The following is a 17941-nucleotide window of genomic DNA, read 5'->3' on the forward strand; positions in this document are numbered from 1 at the left end:
ACCCAAACTGCCTTTGATCCTTTTACCAGGGAAGGGAAAAGGGGGAAGAGGCCTTGGGATAATGATGGAGGGTTCATGAAGCACTGAGCCAGGAGTTGGTGCAGCAGCTCTGAAAAGGTCAAACAACCCCAACAGTATTGGAAAATGTGATGCCTCAATAAAAAAAATAAATGAGAATAGTTTCATATATATATATATATGAAGAGAGTAACATAACATTTATGTTACTCTCCCCTACCCTAGAAAGTGGTTATCTTTCTATTCTCCCCACACATTCTTTTTTATAACCTCGAGTTTTCTTCCATTCCTTGCCTAATCCTGCATACTCATGGAAAACAAAAGAAAATTTTCCACCTTACATTTGCACCTTACAACAACTCTGTTCTTATTTGCTTCTCCTCCTTCTCAGGCTGAGCTTTCAAGGGCACCCACTATTGCAGTTGAGGTCAGGGAAGCCGCGGACCCACAGCTTGGGAGAATCTGGCATAGCAGCTGGCAGCCGTGGCCTTATGAACTCAAGAAGCTCTAACACTCACCACCGGGTGACATTTCAGGTATGTTCTACACAACAAGCCCTTAGTATCCTGCAAAACAGAGCTTTCAAAGACTTGTATCCTCAGCTGACCACTTACCAAATCCTTTACCAAAACTCACACTTCTGACTCACAAATGTCCTCCTCACATCTGGGCCCCCTCACACCCTCTCCTCGTACTCCGTCAACACACTTGCCTGGAACACGTAGAACAAGAGCAACTTCGCCAGATAAACTTTCAGCAGAGGTTGGCCCTGCTTAGTTTAATGGGCAGTAATTTTGTACATAAGGGGCAAGATCAAGTAAAATCTGCCATCGTGCCCACAATCTCTACTGTTCAAGCCAGGGCACTGCCCCGGAGACCTATTCTCCAAAGACAGAGCTTACACTCTAATAAAAGCCCACTGATTGGGGAAATAAAGGAAATTTTAAATATATACACCAATCCCAAATACATCTTCCATTCTCATGCTGCCATCTGGGAGGTATGGAGTACTTAACTACCACTGGTTCCCCCATGAAACAAGGAATGCTAATTCTTGCTCTCACTGAAGATGCCCATTTACCTCCTAAAATAGCTCTTATTCCTTGCAAGGGATGTCAAAGAGCAAAGGGGCTGATAGTATTAGAAAAACAATAAAGCTGGCAGCTCCTTAGAGATCTCCTCCACACTCACTCACCCCTTGTCTCTTCACCCCCTCGCCTTATGCCTCCATGCTCCAAACAAGAACAAACTGTCCTCTCCAAAGGCTGGGTGGTGCCTACCAAATAGTCTTGACATGCCACTCAAAGAACAAAAGTCCAACTTGCTTGCCTGCTCCACACTTCATGGCACAGAAACAATCACCCCTCTCCATGTGCCTGAGACAATACTTTCTAGTCACTAGTCTAGAAGCCAGGTTAGAACAAATGACCAGGGCTTGCCCCATCTGCACATACATATTTAAAATCCCCACCTTCTCAGCTGACTCATCAACCAGCCTTTGTTTCTCAAATCCCCCAGTAAATCTCTCAAGGTCTAAATATTACACACAGGTTACAGCCTATCCCCCCATAGCCCTCCAGAAAGGTTAAGCAAATACAAGATCCTTTAAAGCAGCACCTGGCTAAGCTGCTTCCAGCTGCTGTAACTCACCTCATCCTCAGGCCATGGCTGCCTCTACTCCTGTCTCTCTTTGAAGTCCTATATGGAGGACCCTCCTCATTTCCCACACACACCTTCCCACCTCTTATTCTTGTCCAACCTTAGACTCACGGGAAAACTTTGACTATATTCACTTCCAGCTGCCAAGAGCAGAAACTCCAACCTCTTCCAACACTGTCTCACAACTCCGGGATTAGATTTTATTAAAAAAAAAAAACACAAGCAAATTCTCATGAGCCCCCTCCACCATCCAGGGAGCTCTCTGTGACCTGCCTGGCTGCAGGGAACAGAAAGCTGGAAGGGAAGAGACCAGTTCAGTTTGCCTGGGGGTGTTTGGAGGAGCCCGGAGAAGCTGCCCAAAGTGCTGAATGGTCACTGAAGAAAGTTAGAAAGAAAATGAGGGGCTGAAGCGATGGTACAGCAAGGAGGGTGCTTGTCTTGCATGCAACCAACCTAGGTTCGATCCCCAGCACCACATATGGTTGCCCCCAAGCATTGCAAGGAATAATTCCTGAGCACAAAGCCAGGAATAAGCTGAGTACTAACTGGGTCTGCACCTTCCAAAACAGAAAGCACCCAGACCTTCTTACACTTCCAAAGTGCTCTTGAGCCTGAAACTGCTCTTCAGCTGGGGTGTCATTGGAGAAAACCCCTGCGCGCATCCCCTGCTTCCTGGCAGGTGAGACCCGGGAAGGGGCAGGGCGGGGCGGGGAGGGGCGGGTGGAGTCGGGCCTCGCTACCGAGCCCATGTGAGCCCAGGAGCTGCGTGCTGTGCCCGGCATGGGCACGGATGGATAGCAGGAAGGGCTGTTCAGCGAGGCCCGGGGTGACCCAAGAGGACCCTCGGCTGTGTCCTGGCTACGTGCCTGTGCGGGGCAGCCTCCCTTCGAGGATGAGTCAGAAGGCTGCCCCAGTTCTAATTCAAAGTCCACCTATTGTTCCTGCACCGGCTCCATGTGCCTCTGCAGGCTTGGCTAGGCCAGAAAGGGCTTCCCTGCCCCCGGCCCGCAGGTGACAGCGGCCTCCAGGGACTGGCAGGGAGTGCGCCTCCTGCTGGTCTCAGGGACCCTCCTAGGGGAGGATGCCCGCCTGCACTTGCTGCTGGGACAAGTCACGCTGGGGAGGAGGATGGTTTGCGGTTGTGAGATGATTTCAGGGTCATCTCCCAACCTTTGAGCTGCTGTGGCAGGGAGGGGTGACTGGCACGCTGATTTTCCAAGGGGCCAAATGAGGCCCAGGCCAGAGCCAGTGAGGCCGCAGCCCAGAGGGTCAGAGTGGCTATCCAGGGATTGCTGTGGTCACTGAGGATCCAGCTGAGCTGACCTGTTCTGTCCTGGGCTACCTGTGCGGGGCGGCCCCCGCTGGCCCCAGACTGGTCCCTCCCCATGATCCTGCCAGATCAGCTTCCCTGGAGTATGGGACAGGAGTGCCTGGGCACAGAGGGAGTGACTGGAGCCCAGGAGCCACGAGGGAGACCCATGCTTGCCCAGAGGCTCCTGAGAGTGCCTGATAGGAGCAGCAGGCTCTGCCCACCTGCGCCTGCCTCTTCTCCTGACTTGGGGGAGCAGCTGAAGGCTCCCGGCAGAGACAGTCTGTGGCCGGTACCAGTTCCTGGGCATCTGGGCCCCAGTGTGCCCGCACACACCTCCACTCCATTGGTCTTCAGACATGGTGCAACAGTCCAGGCAGGGGCAGACAGCAAGCCTTGGCCCAGAGAGCTACAGAGGACACGGCTGCCTCCTCCTGCACACACGGTGGGGGTGCAGACAGCCCAGGGTTGAGGGGGCCCCAATGCCTGGCCTCTGCTCCCTGCTGCCTCCCTGTGCCAGTGACACTGTGTGCCACTCTCTGTCCCCATGGATGTGTGGAGGGGACATGGGTGTGATGAGGAGAAATGGCCCTACCTGCCCCAGAGAGGACCCACGAGTGGCCAATGTCTTTATCCTGACGTTGAACTTCAGCCACATGCTGCTGCCACCCTTTGTGGTGTGCTTGGATGGCCAGTACGGATCCTTTGGCCCTATTTTCAGTGCCACACAGCAATCCCTCAGACTGCAATGGGGGAGTGGGTCCCCTTCCTGCATCCGGACCTGTTTGCTGACACTTGCCATGGCAGATGCACAACTGACTGGTTCCGCTAGGATTGCCTTGCAGTATATTTTAAGGCAGACACTTGCCCAGCCAGGCCTGACCCAAGCCCCTCACCTTCTCCCACTGCAGGTGGCAGTGACTCCATCCTCCGCCACCTCATGGTAGGGTAGAGGGTGGGGTAGAGGTGTGCATGTGATGGGTTTGGGGGTAGTCAGCCCAGGTGGATGCGGTTAGGCAGACCTGCACTAGGGGCAGCTGGGGCTGCGGGTTCAAGACCTGGACAAGCCTGGGTCAGAGGGGAGGGCAGGACAGCAGGCCTGGCTGACAAGAGAAAGCAGCAGGTTGAGAGACAGGGACAGAGAATCCCTTCTGCTCATTTTATCCCTGAAGAAAATTGGGGGCTGGAGTGGAAACAGAGCGAGTTAAGGGATGCGTGAAGCTGAGGCGCCCCGAGTTAGCGTCATTGTCTGGGATGTTCAAGGTGTCAGTGGCACATTTTCTCTCCCTCCCAGGAAGACCCAGGTTTGGGGTATGGAGGGCAGAGTCCCTCCCCGCTAGGACAGTTCCAGAAGGACTCTCAGGCTGCAGGTCCAGGGCTGGCTCAGGGGAGGCCGACCAAGCCTGGGCTGCCGGGAGCAGGTGAATCAGGTCAAGGTTTGCGAGCTGTAGGTGAGGATGGGGCAGAAGCACCCTCCAGGGACATGAGAAGCAGTTGTGGCAGCAGGTGTAGCCAGGAGATGAGCTAGAGGACTGGGCCCAGGCCACGAGCCCGGGAGGACAGTCAGACTCATCAGCAAATGTTCCTGGTCTTCCCCTGTTCAGTGGGGACCAGGGGGCAGCTAGGTGCCCCATGTCCATGGCTGAGGGGGGTGGGCTAGGCTGCAGGCCCCTAGGACTGGCCCTCCCAGCACTCAGGTCCTGAGCAGCTGCTTCCTGCTTTCACTCGGGCGCCCCCTGCTGGGAAGCCGCGAATCCACCCAGGACAGTGCAGTGCCTGAGTCCCTCCTGCCCTACCTGTGGCCTTCAAGCTGACCCAGAGGAATTGTACTGCCCATGGCCCACCTCAGCAGGGCGGCTTGAAACCTGCTGGTTTTTGCTCCATCTGTCCAGTCCTTTCAACATTCGGACCCGAGAGAGGCTGGGAGGAGAAAACCAGTCTCGTGGTCCTACTGTCTCAGTTGCTCTAATGGAGGCATTTAGTGACATTAATTGAGCTCATCACAGACTGGGTCAGGACCAGTGTGGGTTCAAGAGGAGGACACCGTCATCACTGAGATGCCCAAGAGCCTGGGCTGTCTCCCGTCTTATATTCTCCGACAGTGGTTTGGTGTCTGGATGGCGCAGGGTCTGGTGCCAGCAGGGATGGGGCTCTGGCTCAGGGCCTGACCACCACCCTGTCTGGAAGGGTCTCATGGGAGGGCAGCGGAGGCAACTCTGACAGTACTCCTGGCCTTCCCTCAGGGTACAATGCCTGGAGGCGCTTCTGCAGCCTCTCCCAGCCTGGCTCAGCTCAGCCTGGTGCTGAAAAAACCGGTCTTGGCCAAAGAGTTCTGGAGCTGTATGGGACGGCCAACAACATCGACCTGTGGATCGGGGCCATGGCGGAGCCCGTCTTGCCAGGAGCCCGCGTGGGGCCTCTCCTGGCTTGTCTGCTGGAGAAGCAGTTCCACAGGATCCGCAGTGGGGACAGGTGAGGACCCTGCCCGCACACCTGACACTGGGTCTTTCCAGCTTCCACTCCCAGACTTCCAGGATCCAGCCGCTGAAGGCTGCACTTGGGGAGGACGCCCTGCTAGGCCACAATGACTAGGCCAGGCTACCTGGAACCAGAGGTCGGTAAATCGGGCCCTCGGAGCCTCCCAGTCTCATCTTCCCCGCAGGTTCTGGTGGCAGAAGCCGGGCGTCTTCACAGAGAGATAGCGGCAGGCCCTGTCTTTGGTTCTGTGTGACAACACGGGCATCAGCACCGTGTCCAAGGACCCATTCAAGGGCAGAAGCTACCCCCAGGACTTTGTGAACTGCAGCCACATCCCCAGACTGGACCTGTCTGCCTGTGGGGGGGCCATTGAGGCCTCTGTAGGTATGGGGAGGGGAAGGGAAGCAGTGAGGCCTCTGTGGGTATGGGGTGGGGGGGGTGCAGTGAGTTTTCCGAAGGTAAGGGGAGCTATTCCTAACCCGGTATATGATGCTGAGGCAGGCTGGGCTCTGGCAGGAAGGGCCTCAGACCCACGCTCTCTTCCCCATGCTTCAGGGCCACTGGAGCACCCACTGACACCTGCCTCAGAGCCTTCGTCTGAGTGAGAAAATCTCTGCAAAGACTGACTGAGATGCCTTAGGCCAGGCATGGTGGATTCTCCAGGCCAGCCAGAACTGAGCAGAAAAACAGAACAGAATCTGGATAAAAAGCTCTTTAATGTACAGAAGAACCCCAATGAAAAGCTTTTTGATATACAAAAAGAACCCCAATGAATGTTAGCAGACCCCGTGCACAGAAGGCTGTTCATTTTGCATCCTGCTTTTGGGGGTCATTCCTGCTGGTGCTGGGGAGTGAAATGGCGTTGTCTACAAGCAAGACCTTAGTGACCGTCTCTCTGCATCAACCCAAAGACAGTTCACCTTGAATGTCACTTTGCACCCCTGCCCCTGGGGTGGGGGTCTGACACTCTGGGCCGGAATTTGAGCTCTCTGGCCAGCTACCCCTTGTCCCTGGGACTGGGGCCACTGTGTGGGACAGAACTTAAGAGGGGACCTTGAAATGTCTCTACCCCAGGGTCCGAGTTGTTGACCTGCCCCTCCATAAACCCCAACATGAGGGGGAGGGGAAGAGAGAGGGTGCCCTGCTGTTTCTGCAAGGAGAGAGAAGCCCTCCTGTGGGGCCGAGGAAGGTGGGCCCCTCCAGGGTCGCTGCTCCTCACACAAGCAATGAAAGCCAAGCGCGGGCTCAGGGTGTCTGCTGAGCCTCAGTGTCCAAACCAGCAGACTAGGGGACTAGGAGATCAAGGTTCTCCAGGGACTCACTAGGTCCTGGGGGAGGCTCTCTTGGACCTCCCGCATGCGGTGCCAGGCTCTCTGGAAGGCGACTGTAGGGAGACAGGTCGGGCGGTCAGCAGCCCTGGCCAGAACGGCCGGGAACGCACCACAGGGGCAGGCACCTACTGAGCACCACGTGAATTGAGCTCTGTTAGTCAAAGCCCCCCAGCCGGTCCAGCATGCTCTGCATCCTCCTGCGGAGGGAGTGCGACTCCAGGAAGGCCCTGCGGGGGAGGTAGACCGGAAGTGAAGGGGCAGGATGCTCGGGACCAGAGGCCACAGGGCTGAGAGCAGGACCCACCGGACTGCCTGAGGTCTCCGTGAGCAGCCTGAAGTGGCTCAGCCAGGGCGCCTGAGGAACACAGGGACTGACTTCAGGGTGCAGCCTCCAGCCACCTCTGGTAGGGTGCCCAGTGTAGGATAACATTGCCACAGGGAGCGTAGGATTATCGGGTTACACCCATCACAGTGCTCCTGGGTCATTCCCATTCCTCTGTTTATCTGTAAACTCTTCTCTGTACTCTCCTCCCCAGCCAGTTAATCACCTTTTCTCCCTAATCAGATTCTGTTAGCCTGTAAGAGCAGATCCTTCTAAGGACACTGAACTTGTATTGTCAGTTATGTCTTTTGCATAATTTACCTTAAAGCAATGTCCTTTCTGTAAGGACACAGGAAGACAGGTAATATTATGCTTTGTAACGTGGGAGTTGATTGACTTTGAATAATATTTACTCCTGGGCATCTGCTTTCTTGACTCAGTTGCCCTTAGTTCCTAGCACCCCAAAAGCAGGCTCCCAACGAAGGACTGAATGGACCCAGGACAAGCTGTGAGCTACCCTGGCATCGAAATGGGCCAGGCCAAAGTGCCACGATACTCAACTATAAATTGAGGGCATGATCATGGACAAATGCTGTCATGATCCGAAATTAAGTAACGACAAGACCAAGACCCTGCTGGGGCTAGGAAGACTAGCCTGGCCTGAGAACTGCAGAATATATAGTGAGATGTCCTCAGGAAGAAACAAACTAAGTTTATATCTCTTACTGTGCTCATACAGAATGACATTGCTAGAAATACTGGAAGTAGATTTACTACAACTATTTAAGTAGATTACTATCTGAGGAAAGAACACACCCTTGTTGGGATCCCACCCTTGAGCAGATCTCCTGGTAATCTGAAATAATCTCTTTAGATGAGATTTTATCCTTGAGTTAAGCTCCTCGAGGCGTGATCTTACCTCTCTTTGCTGATTTGTTAATGTTCAACCCACCTTTATGTCACCACCCTACGTGATTGCTATATAAACTAAGACTGTAAGCTCGGAGGGGGCTTGGGCTCAAGAGAGCAGAGAAAACTCAGGCGGAGGCTGAGGCTGAGGCTGAGGCTGAGGCTCAGACTCGGACTCGAGAGAGCAGAGAGAAGGCTCAGGCTGAGGAGGAGGCTGAGGCCCAGGCTCAGGCTCAGGCTCAGGCTCAGACTCAGGCTCGGGCTTGGGGCTCGAGAGGGCAGAGACTGAGGCTCAGGCTGAGGCCCAGGCAGAGGCTCAGGCTGAGGTACAGGCTTGGGCTCAGGAGCTTGGGCTCCAGAGGGCAGAGTCAGAGGTGAGAGTGAAGATTGGAATAAACTACAATTAATACCGACCAGCCTGGCCCACGTTCCTTCCTTCGCCTACCTTGCTGTAGATCTCCCCGGGGTGGGGGATGTGATGCGACACTACCGAAGGGGGGTGGCAGGAGAGACAGAGCACCGCCGGACCTTCGAAAACACACAACCCAGTCCCCACCCCACTCCTGGGAAGCCCACAGAAGAGCACCCCCAACTGCCCCCGACTCCACACCACCAGCCGCCAGCCCTGGGGGCCAGAGCAGTGGGAGGCTTGGGAGCAGTGTCCACACTCTTGGTGCTGGTAGGAAGCAAGGGCTGGGCCAAGGTGAAGCCCCATCCAGTCCAGGAGCTTCACGCCATCCTACCTTTGCCCGGAGGTACCTCGCCCCCGCAGGTTGTGTCCCCGACATCATGGTCACCCTGAAGGTTTCCGGGATCTGCACAAAGGAGATGTCATCCAGTTCCAGAGACCCACCTATGAAAAACCGCCTCAGCTCGGCCACCGTGCAGGGCTCCAGTGGCCTCCACGTGGGGACCGTCAGCATATGGGAGCCTGTGCAGGGACAGAGTATGGCTGGGGGTCAGGCCAAGGCTCCCTCACAGACTGTGGCCCAGACTTCGGTCCAGCGGCCCTGTGACAACAGGTGCCCCTGCAGCTGACTGAGGTGCTAGAGGACCCTGCAAACACCTCTCAGCTCTCCCCGCTGCTCCCAGAAACCAGGGATGACTCTCCTGTCCCCAGCCCCCACTGCCCCTGTGCTGACACAGTTGACCCCCCACTCCACCTCTAGGTGTTGAGGAGAACTGGGGGAACACTCTGTGCCAACCTGGCTCTCAGCTGGCAGCGAGACGTCACCCCAAAGTCTCCGGTGTTCTGTCCTTCCAGCACCCCAGAGCCCCGGGCTGCAACATCTGTCTCTGAGGGCCGCACACGTCAGAGAGACGCAGGGCAGGTCCCCACACATGAGCTGCCCATCGCTCAAGTCCCCCAGGAACTGTGCATGGACAGTCCAGTCTGCCTTAAGGGTGGTGTGGTGGTCACCTGGGGTGGTGGGCAAAACCACAGCGCCATAGCCCTCCACACGGTACCGCTGTCAAGAGTCCAGGGACAGCACCTCACAGTAGAGCACCGGCCACTCCAGGGCAGCATCTGCGAGCTGGAGGAGAGGCTCCAGGTCATACACCTCCCCTTGGAGGCCCCAAGCAGCTCCGTCCTGCTGTAGGAAGAAGGCCTCCCATGAGAACGGGCAGAAGTGTGCCACCTTGTCCTGGAGGATGGACAGTGTCTGGAGACAGAGTGTCCACGCGGGGGAGCAATGACAGCCCCTTCTTGGGGGAACCTGCCCAACTCCAGCTCCAGGTGGGAACAGGAAATGGAGGGGCCGGGACACCAGGACAAGCTGTTCTACACCAAAGGCATGTGTGGCGCTGGGCCAGGCACCCCGCAGAGCCCACCCTGAGCCCGCCTGGCTGAGGGTCTCAGGGACATCACAGATATCACGGCCACCACGCCCAACCCAGCCCTGATCCCCACCAGGAACTCCCTCCCTGCCGTACCATTCCCACAGACTTGGTGACGCAGGTCTGTGTCATTCCTGAGAGCCGATAGACCTCGGGGCTTGACCAGTCTGGAAGAAAAAGGCCACTGAGGGCGAGGGCACCAAAGAGGGGGTGGTCAAGGACACGGGCCGATTTTCCCAAGTTTCCCACACACCTGCTCCCAGCTGGGCAGTCAATCCTGGTCACCTCACACTGTCCGCGGTTCCTCGGATATCTCTGAGACATCTCAGTGATCCAGGAGAAAAGAGCCCAGACGCATGGAACGAGCATTTGAGTCAGAACTGAGTTAAATAACTCCAAGTACAAGTGGGGCCAGGGCCACTGGTTTAGATTGTGACTGTGTGACCAAAATACAAAGACAGCCTACAGAATGGGAAAGGATATTCACCGAATACACATCCGACAAGGGGTTGATATCAAGGATATACAAAGTACTGGTTGAACTCCACAAGAAGAAAACATCCAACCCCATCAAAAAATGGGGCGATGAAATGAACAGAAACTTTCTCAAAGAAATTCAAATGCCTAAAAGATACATGAGAAAATGCTCTACATCATTAATCATCAGGGAGATGCAGATCAAAACAACAATGAGATATCATTTCACACCACAGAGACTGCCCCACATCCAAAAGAACAAAAGCAACCAGTGTTGGCGCGGATGTGGCAAGAAAGGGACCCTCCTTCACTGCTGGTGGGAATGCCGACTGGTTCAGCCCTTTTGGAAAACAGTATGGATGATTCTCACAAAATTAGAAATTGAGCTCCCATTTGACCCAGCAATACCACTCCTGGGAATATATCCCGGAGAGGCAAAAAAGTATAGTCGAAGTGACATCTGCACTTGTTTGTTCATTGCAGCACTGTTTACAATAGCTAGAATCTGAAAAAAAAAACCTGAGTGCCCAAGAACAGATGACTGGTTAAAGAAACTTTGGTACATTTACACAATGGAGTACTATGTAGCTGTTAGAAAGGATGAAGTCATAAAATTTACATACAAGTGGTACTACATGGAAAGTATCATGCTAAGTGAAATGAGTCAGAAAGAGAGGGACAAACAGAGAAAGATTCATCTGGGGAACATAAAGTAACAAAATAGGAGACTAACACCCACGAATAGCTGAGATAAATACCAGGAGGTTTACTCCATGGCTTGGAGGCCAGCCGCACACTCTAGGGGTAAAGGCAGCTCAGACAGAGAAGGGAGTACCAAGTAAAGGGTATTGGGAGGATTCTCCCAGGATGGGAGATGCATGCTGAGAGTAGACTATAAAATAAAATAGACTATAAAATAGACCGAACATGATTGCCACTCAATTCCACTTTTGCAAACCACAGCACCCAAAAGGAGTGAGAGAACTAAAGGGAATGCACTGCCACAGAGGAGGGGGGGGGTGAGGGGATGGGGGGTAGGAGGGATACTGGGATTAGTTGTGGTGGAGAATGGGCACTGGTGGAGGGATGGGTACTCGATCATTGTGTAAATGAAACCCAAGCACAAAAACTTGTAAGTCTACAACTGTACCTCATGGTGTTTCACTAATAAATTTTTTTAAAGATATTTAAAAAATAGATTGTGACTGTGGCTCCAAGTTTTGTGATTATAAGCTAAGAGACACAAACTCTTTGTTGAAAGCCCCATCTAGTGATGGTACATGTGCAATTGCGCAGTAAGAGGGAGTAAGAGAGGACAGAGCGGTAGGTCAGAAAGACAGTGCTGCCCGAGGCGAGACAGGAGCTGGGCAGAGAGTCCAGAATGTTGCCTGGACTCTCTGCTGAAGGGTTTGGGGCAGCTCCCAGGCCCTGGGGAGGGGGTCGGGCTGCAGGAGCTGGGAAAAGTATGGGACCAGGGTTGCTGGCAACAAGCTGAAATTATGTCACAGCCACTGTACTGTAGGCATAATAAGCAGGGTATGGGTGAGGCAGGATGGACTGTGGGGTCTCAGATCATCATCACAGGGATAGTAACAGAGGTCACTGAAGATGAGGATAGACCAAGGTCAGAGGGAGTAGTCTGGGTCTCTGATGTGTATACTGAAGCCACAGAGTGGACGAAGCCACTAGAAAGGTGTGTGTGTCTGTGTGTGTCTGTGTGTGTGTCTGTGTGTCTGTGTGTTTGTGTGTGTGAGAGAGAGAGAGAGCGAGAGTGAGAGAGAGAGAGAGAGAGAGACAGACAAACAGACAGAGAAACCAGACCCAGGATCAGCCCAGCTACCCAAAATCACATCAACAGAAAGTGGCCACAGAGGCTGAGGAGCCATCACTAAGTGACATGGAGCAAAGTGAAGATTTCCAGTGAGCAAAGTGAAGCCTCAAGTGATTCTCAGAGACCAAGGAAGGGGAACGCGGGAAGCCCCACAGGATCTACCAACCGCATGTCCTGGCGGCACTGCCTGACATTGGCATACACTCCACCAAGAACGATGGCACCTCGTGCTCTGTGGTGGTCATTTTCTTACAGTGCTGTGAAAAGAGCAGCCCTGGCTCAACCCTCTGGTCAGTGCCCTCGGCACAGAGGGCTGAGGGCAGAGTCTGTCCTATGAATCCAGGCCTAGAGCCTCAGAGGAACAGACCCTCACAGGAACGCCTGCGGCAGAGGGGGAAGGGCACAAGGGTCCAAACCCAACCCTGCCACACTCTGGTCTGCCCCAGGCTGCAGCAGTGTGTCAGCCTCTGCCTGGGCCAACACAGGCCTGCAATCTTGGCAAAAGTGGCAACAAAACGCCAGTGAGTGGTGTGGGGAGGCTGACGCTCACAACAGGCCAGGAGATGCCAAAGAGGACAAAAGGAATCTGTGCAGCAGCTTCCAGAGGGGACCAAGCACAGCTGCTCCTGCATTCACATTTCCCCACAGACCACCCAAAGGCCATGCGTTGCCGACCCCCAGCTCTCCCCATCGCAGTAGCAACTTTCCAACAACCCTGACACCTGCTCCAGCACAGATCTGCAAGGGCAGAGACCACAATCAGAGGCATCTGATTCACCCTCCCCGGAGCACTTTCAAATCTCTGAGAAAAGGGAGCGCGTAAAAAGGGACTAATCGAGTATAAGACAATCCATGATGCTGGGGTCAGATGGGCAAACAGGACCAGTTCACTCCCTGAGACTGCACTGAATTCCTCTTCAAACCCATGCAATGCTGAGGCCAAATCCCACCACGAACTCTCTCCACATGGCTCCACACCTCATCTATAGGTTCCAGCTCAAATGCCAGAAGGAAACCAGCCCGGGGGCTGCTTCTCCCCTTAGCAGCGTCCAGTCTATCATCAGAGAAACTGCCAGCCCCCACTGCTGTCTAGCTGGTACCCATGGAGAGGCTGCCGTGCCCTGCACTGCCCTCTCCACTCTGCTTGGCTACAAAGAGCACCAGACACAACACCTTGATACAGAAACAGGCCGTGAAGGGGCAAGACCCAGGGAGGCAGAGGAGAAGGACGTTAGGGGACCTGGGCAGAGCAATACCTCCTCCAGGCTGGTGTATCTGTCAGAGTCCGTGTAGGTAAAGATGCGCCTGTTCTTCCTGCCCCCCGAGCCCTCCAGCTTCAGGATCTCCTGCCGGTACTGATGATCCAAGGGGCTCTGGCAGGCACCTTCATTTTGGTACAGATCCACTTCGAACTGAGCTCATAAAGAAACACATCTACTGAGAAACGTCACACTTATGTTTCCTTGGCTGCTCAGTGAAATCTGCCCCACAGGTATGATGAGACTGGACAGGTCAGGAGGCAGCTCCCACTTATCTGTACCTGTTTTCCCATGGTGGCAACACAGCCTAGTTGGGGTGCAGGGAGAATAGGGGAGCAGGGATGCTGAAGATGGGCATCTTGGTTTGTTCTCTTCTGGAAGGCTGATGTCTAGGCAAGGTGGCTAAGTAAAAATCCAAGAAATCCAAGTAGAAATCCAAGGGGCCAAACATAGCCAAAGAGATTGTGACTCCCAAGTCTGCAGTAACAGGTGGCATGTGACCCAGACAGGAAACAGGCCGGTCTTCGAGCAGAATGCTGGGAACATGCAGTCGCTAGGTTACATCACCCACAGTAACACACAAGGGGGTTCTCTAAAGTCCTACAACCTCTTACAATTCAGTCTGGTAAGATCCATCTCAAGAATCTTCCCTCACACAACTGAAACCTCATGGGAAGGGGGGCGTTCCCGGCTCATCCTTCACACCCTACCGAGGTCATGAGTTGCCCCCCACGAGTGGCTCTCCGGCACGGCCATGCCTCGAGAGCACAGAAACCAATCTCATAATTATCTGACTCTCAGCAGAAATACTTCCAGGCTTAATAAGTAAAACACCAGAATCGCGGCTGCGTGACATCATTTGATTCTTGTGACCAGCTGTAGAAAACTAATTATTTCACAATGCCTTTTCAGCATGTCTGATTTGGGGGTGTAAACTCTAAATAATAATGGTGCATCTTTTGTCAAAACAATGAATCTAATCAAAGTAGATAGAGTGTTAACTAGAATTCATCTGCCTCACAGGCATTGGGAGGGTGGAGGGGGGGGTTATTGGGGTTCTTCGTGGTGAAAAATAAGTATTGATAAAGGGAAATGTGTTTGATATTTGCATGACCGAGACTTAAACCTGAAAGCTTTGTAACTTTTCCCAAAGTGATTCAATAAATAAATTTTAAAAATGAGTATTTTCATTTAAAAAAAACAACAACAACAGAATCTTCCCCCACCAGGGGCCAAGGGCAGGGACATGCAGCAGACGAGGGACACGTGCTCACCTGGCTGAAGAGCTTCTCCTGCCACCCAATCTCGACCTCCTCCTTTTCATCTTCATCAGGCCGGTGGCTACCTCCAGAGAAAACAAGGAGATAGATGTCTGAGGTAAATCAGCACCACTCCTCGCTCTGCACTTGCTTACAACTAAAGCTTCAGGCTTTCCACCAAAGCAGCTGGGCGCCAGTGAACAATTAAGTACTCTACACAAAGCTTAGAAGCCACGGATATGCGGAGAATCTGAGATTAGGCCCCAAGAAGTGCTCTTCTCTCCTCTGATCTAAATGAAACCAAATGGTCACGGAAGGCTTTTGTGTACTTCAGCCACAGACCCTGAAGTGCAATTCTTCCATCCTGACTGTTTCCACTGACTTAGAAAGGTACCCTGGCATGGCACGTTTGGTCATGAATGCCCCTGAGTCATATATTTAGCTTCAAACACACTGTGATTACAAGAGAGTTGCAGCCAAAGGAAAGCAGGAAAACAAATAAGTGATTATTTAAAGAAACTGATTAGAACGTAGCCCTTGGCTGAGTATGCGTTTTCAGAGACAAGTGCTCAAAACCTACTGCCCACATTTTTACGAGAACCATTTTCAAACGGATACGATAAAAGTAAAAGCCCCAGAACTAGCAAAGTATCAGGTCCTCTATCCTCATCCTCCTGACTTCCACATAAGGCAAATTTCAAGCACATAGATTTTGTGAACATCCCACTTTTCCAAGAAGACCCCAACTTAACAGTCCCTTTCAAAATGATTTATGTTTATATTTAGAATGTGGTTAACCTTGGGATAGCACAGCGGGTCGGGCATTTGCCTTGCACGCAACCCACTGCACAGACCCAGGTTCGATTCCTCCGCCCCTCTCAGAGAGCTGGGCAAGCTACCAAGAGTATCTCGCCCGCAGGGCAAAGCCTGGCAAGCTTCCCGTGACATATTCGGTATTCCAAACACAGCAACAAGTCTCACAATGGAGCCGGTACTGCGGTACTGTGCACACTCAAGCAAATCGATGAACAACAGGAGAACAGTGCTACAGTGCTTTAGAATGTGGAGCACTATTCCCTGACCAAAAAAACAAATGCTATGGTATTATTTGGATAGCACTGTAGCATCAGTGCTACACAGTTTCATTGCACTACTTTTGACCACAGTTCAGATGAGTATCCTGAGGGCAGGAATCGCCTCTTCCTTCTCCCACTTCCACCCACAGAATCATGTGAGTAGGTCTGGGCCTCAAGCCTGGCTGCCACTTCCCACCCACGGGCCCGTGGCTCTGTGCAGGCGCTCGGCCCCTGTGGCCTTTCCTCGCAGTCCAGCCCTGGCTCTGCGGGGTCTGACCAGGTGGGCACCCGCCCAGCCCCTTGCCCACACCCCAAGGGGCCTCATCTCCCCCAGACACCCACTGGCTGTTGCTTGGGGCCACAAGGCGGCCAAGCCCAGGAGGTCCTTCCCGGCCTGGGCAGCGGGCGGGTCTCGAAGGAAGGCGCTGGCGGTCACTCTCTGCAGGTGGACGCTGTCGGGAAGGAGGGTCAGGAGATGAAGGCGGGAACAGGGTGCCGCGAGCACTGGGGAGCGCGCGCAGAGGAGCTAGAGGAGGTAGCGGGGTGCGGGGTGCTAGGGGGGACAGTGATGCTAAGCGGCGCGGGCTCGATGCTCTGGGGGTGGGGGGGCAGCGGGCCCTGAGGGGCGCCCTGGGGGCTGGACGCGGCGCGTGCACGGGAGCCGGGGGACCCGGGGCCGGCAGTGAGCGACACAGACGCAGGAGCCAACTGGGGCGGAAGGACACGGTCGGGGCCTGAGCGCGGGGCTACCGGAGGCGCAGGTTGCGCACAGGGTCCCGGGAGCGGTAAACGGCCTCGCCGGTGTCGGAGCTCCAGGCGGCCACAGCCGTGACCCCAAGCAACCGCGCAGCGCCTGCCGCCTTGCGGCCGTGCGCGCCCCCGCCCCGCGCGCCCCCGCGCGGAGGGTCACGTGACCTGGCCCCGGTCGGGCTCTGGGCCCAAGCTAGGCCCGTGGCATCGCTGCTCACCATATGGGCCGGCAAAGCTTCACTCCACAGAGGCTGGCCTGGGTGCACTTTGCAAAGGGATGGTGAACAGGAAGGCAGCGGGACCGGAAGGCAGAGCCCTGGGCCCCCTCCAAAGAGATTCAGCTCCAGGGTGGTGGGTGCTAGACTCTGAAGCCCAGGCTGGCGTTGGCTCCTTTTCCCCCCTGCCCACACTACCTCTCATCACCGCTTCCCAGTTAAGGTCTCCCGGGTGAAGGCCAGAGTTCAAGAGGCAATGGTTGCTGCAGAGGAGAAAAAAATTATCGGGTGGCAACCTAACAAGTCTGAGGCTCGTGTCACAATAGAACAAAAACCTGCCACTGGCAAGTCAGTCGGAAGAAATTCCAGGTCGTGGCCACCTCAGGAGGGAGTCCTGTCTCCAACCATCCCGGCTGGCATCGGGGTCAGTGGATCCTCCGGAGAAGATGCTGTTTTCCTTAGAACACGGTAGAACTACTCTCGCTGCCTAGAAACAGCACGTTTGCCATCAGCAATCTTTTCAGGGAATCTTGAGGATTCTTCTCTGAGGGTGAGACGTTCTTTGGAGGAAAATTCTCAGAAGTTCTTATTTTCTCTCCCCCACTCCATCCCCGTCCCACATGGGTACCTGGACCTAGTTCAACACCCCACACAGAGCATTAAAACCTCACTAGGATTGAGGAAACCTGTAGGAGGAAGTTACCATAGGTGATAGATTTGTCAGGAGGAGAATGGAAAGGATCCTCAGATTGGTACTCACTGAACCAGAGAAAGTCAAAACAAGGAAGCTATTAGTAAGGAAGGAAAAGATGTTAATACTGAATTCTTGTTTGTCTTGTGTGTCTTAGTTCCGGATTTTTTTAAGCTCTTGGATACTGCACTGTCTTCCTGAGAAACCAACGAAGTGCCATCCAAAAGTTGTGCTTCATTGGTGTGTCAAAGGCAGGGCACACCTTGGCATTAAGTTCCCTTCCTAGCCCCTTGGTTATGCCAACAGTTGTCAGTCTTTTGGGGCAGTTGTCCTCTGACCTCAGGGATCTCATGCCTGTTTGATTATGTGGAATGATTTGATTATGTGCCACAGACTATCATAATAGTACCTTTTGTTTAGGATTTAAAATAGCCTGGTACTCTGTTTACATGATGCCTAATCTTCATTGAGAGCTTTCAATTGCTACTGAAAGTGGCCTGGAGCATGGTGGTGATTGG

General features: G+C 53.8%; 1 pseudogene; it reads right to left on the reverse strand.

The window, feature by feature from the left end:
* Window positions 1-6100: 6100 nt before the first annotated feature.
* LOC130035051 (tectonic-like complex member MKS1) lies at window positions 6101-16738 on the reverse strand (annotated as a pseudogene).
* Between the last annotated feature and the right edge of the window lie 1203 nt (window positions 16739-17941).

This window comes from Sorex fumeus, unplaced genomic scaffold (genome assembly GCF_029834395.1).
Source record: "Sorex fumeus unplaced genomic scaffold, SorFum_2.1 ptg000063l, whole genome shotgun sequence".
NCBI classification, from domain to species: Eukaryota; Metazoa; Chordata; class Mammalia; order Eulipotyphla; family Soricidae; genus Sorex; species Sorex fumeus.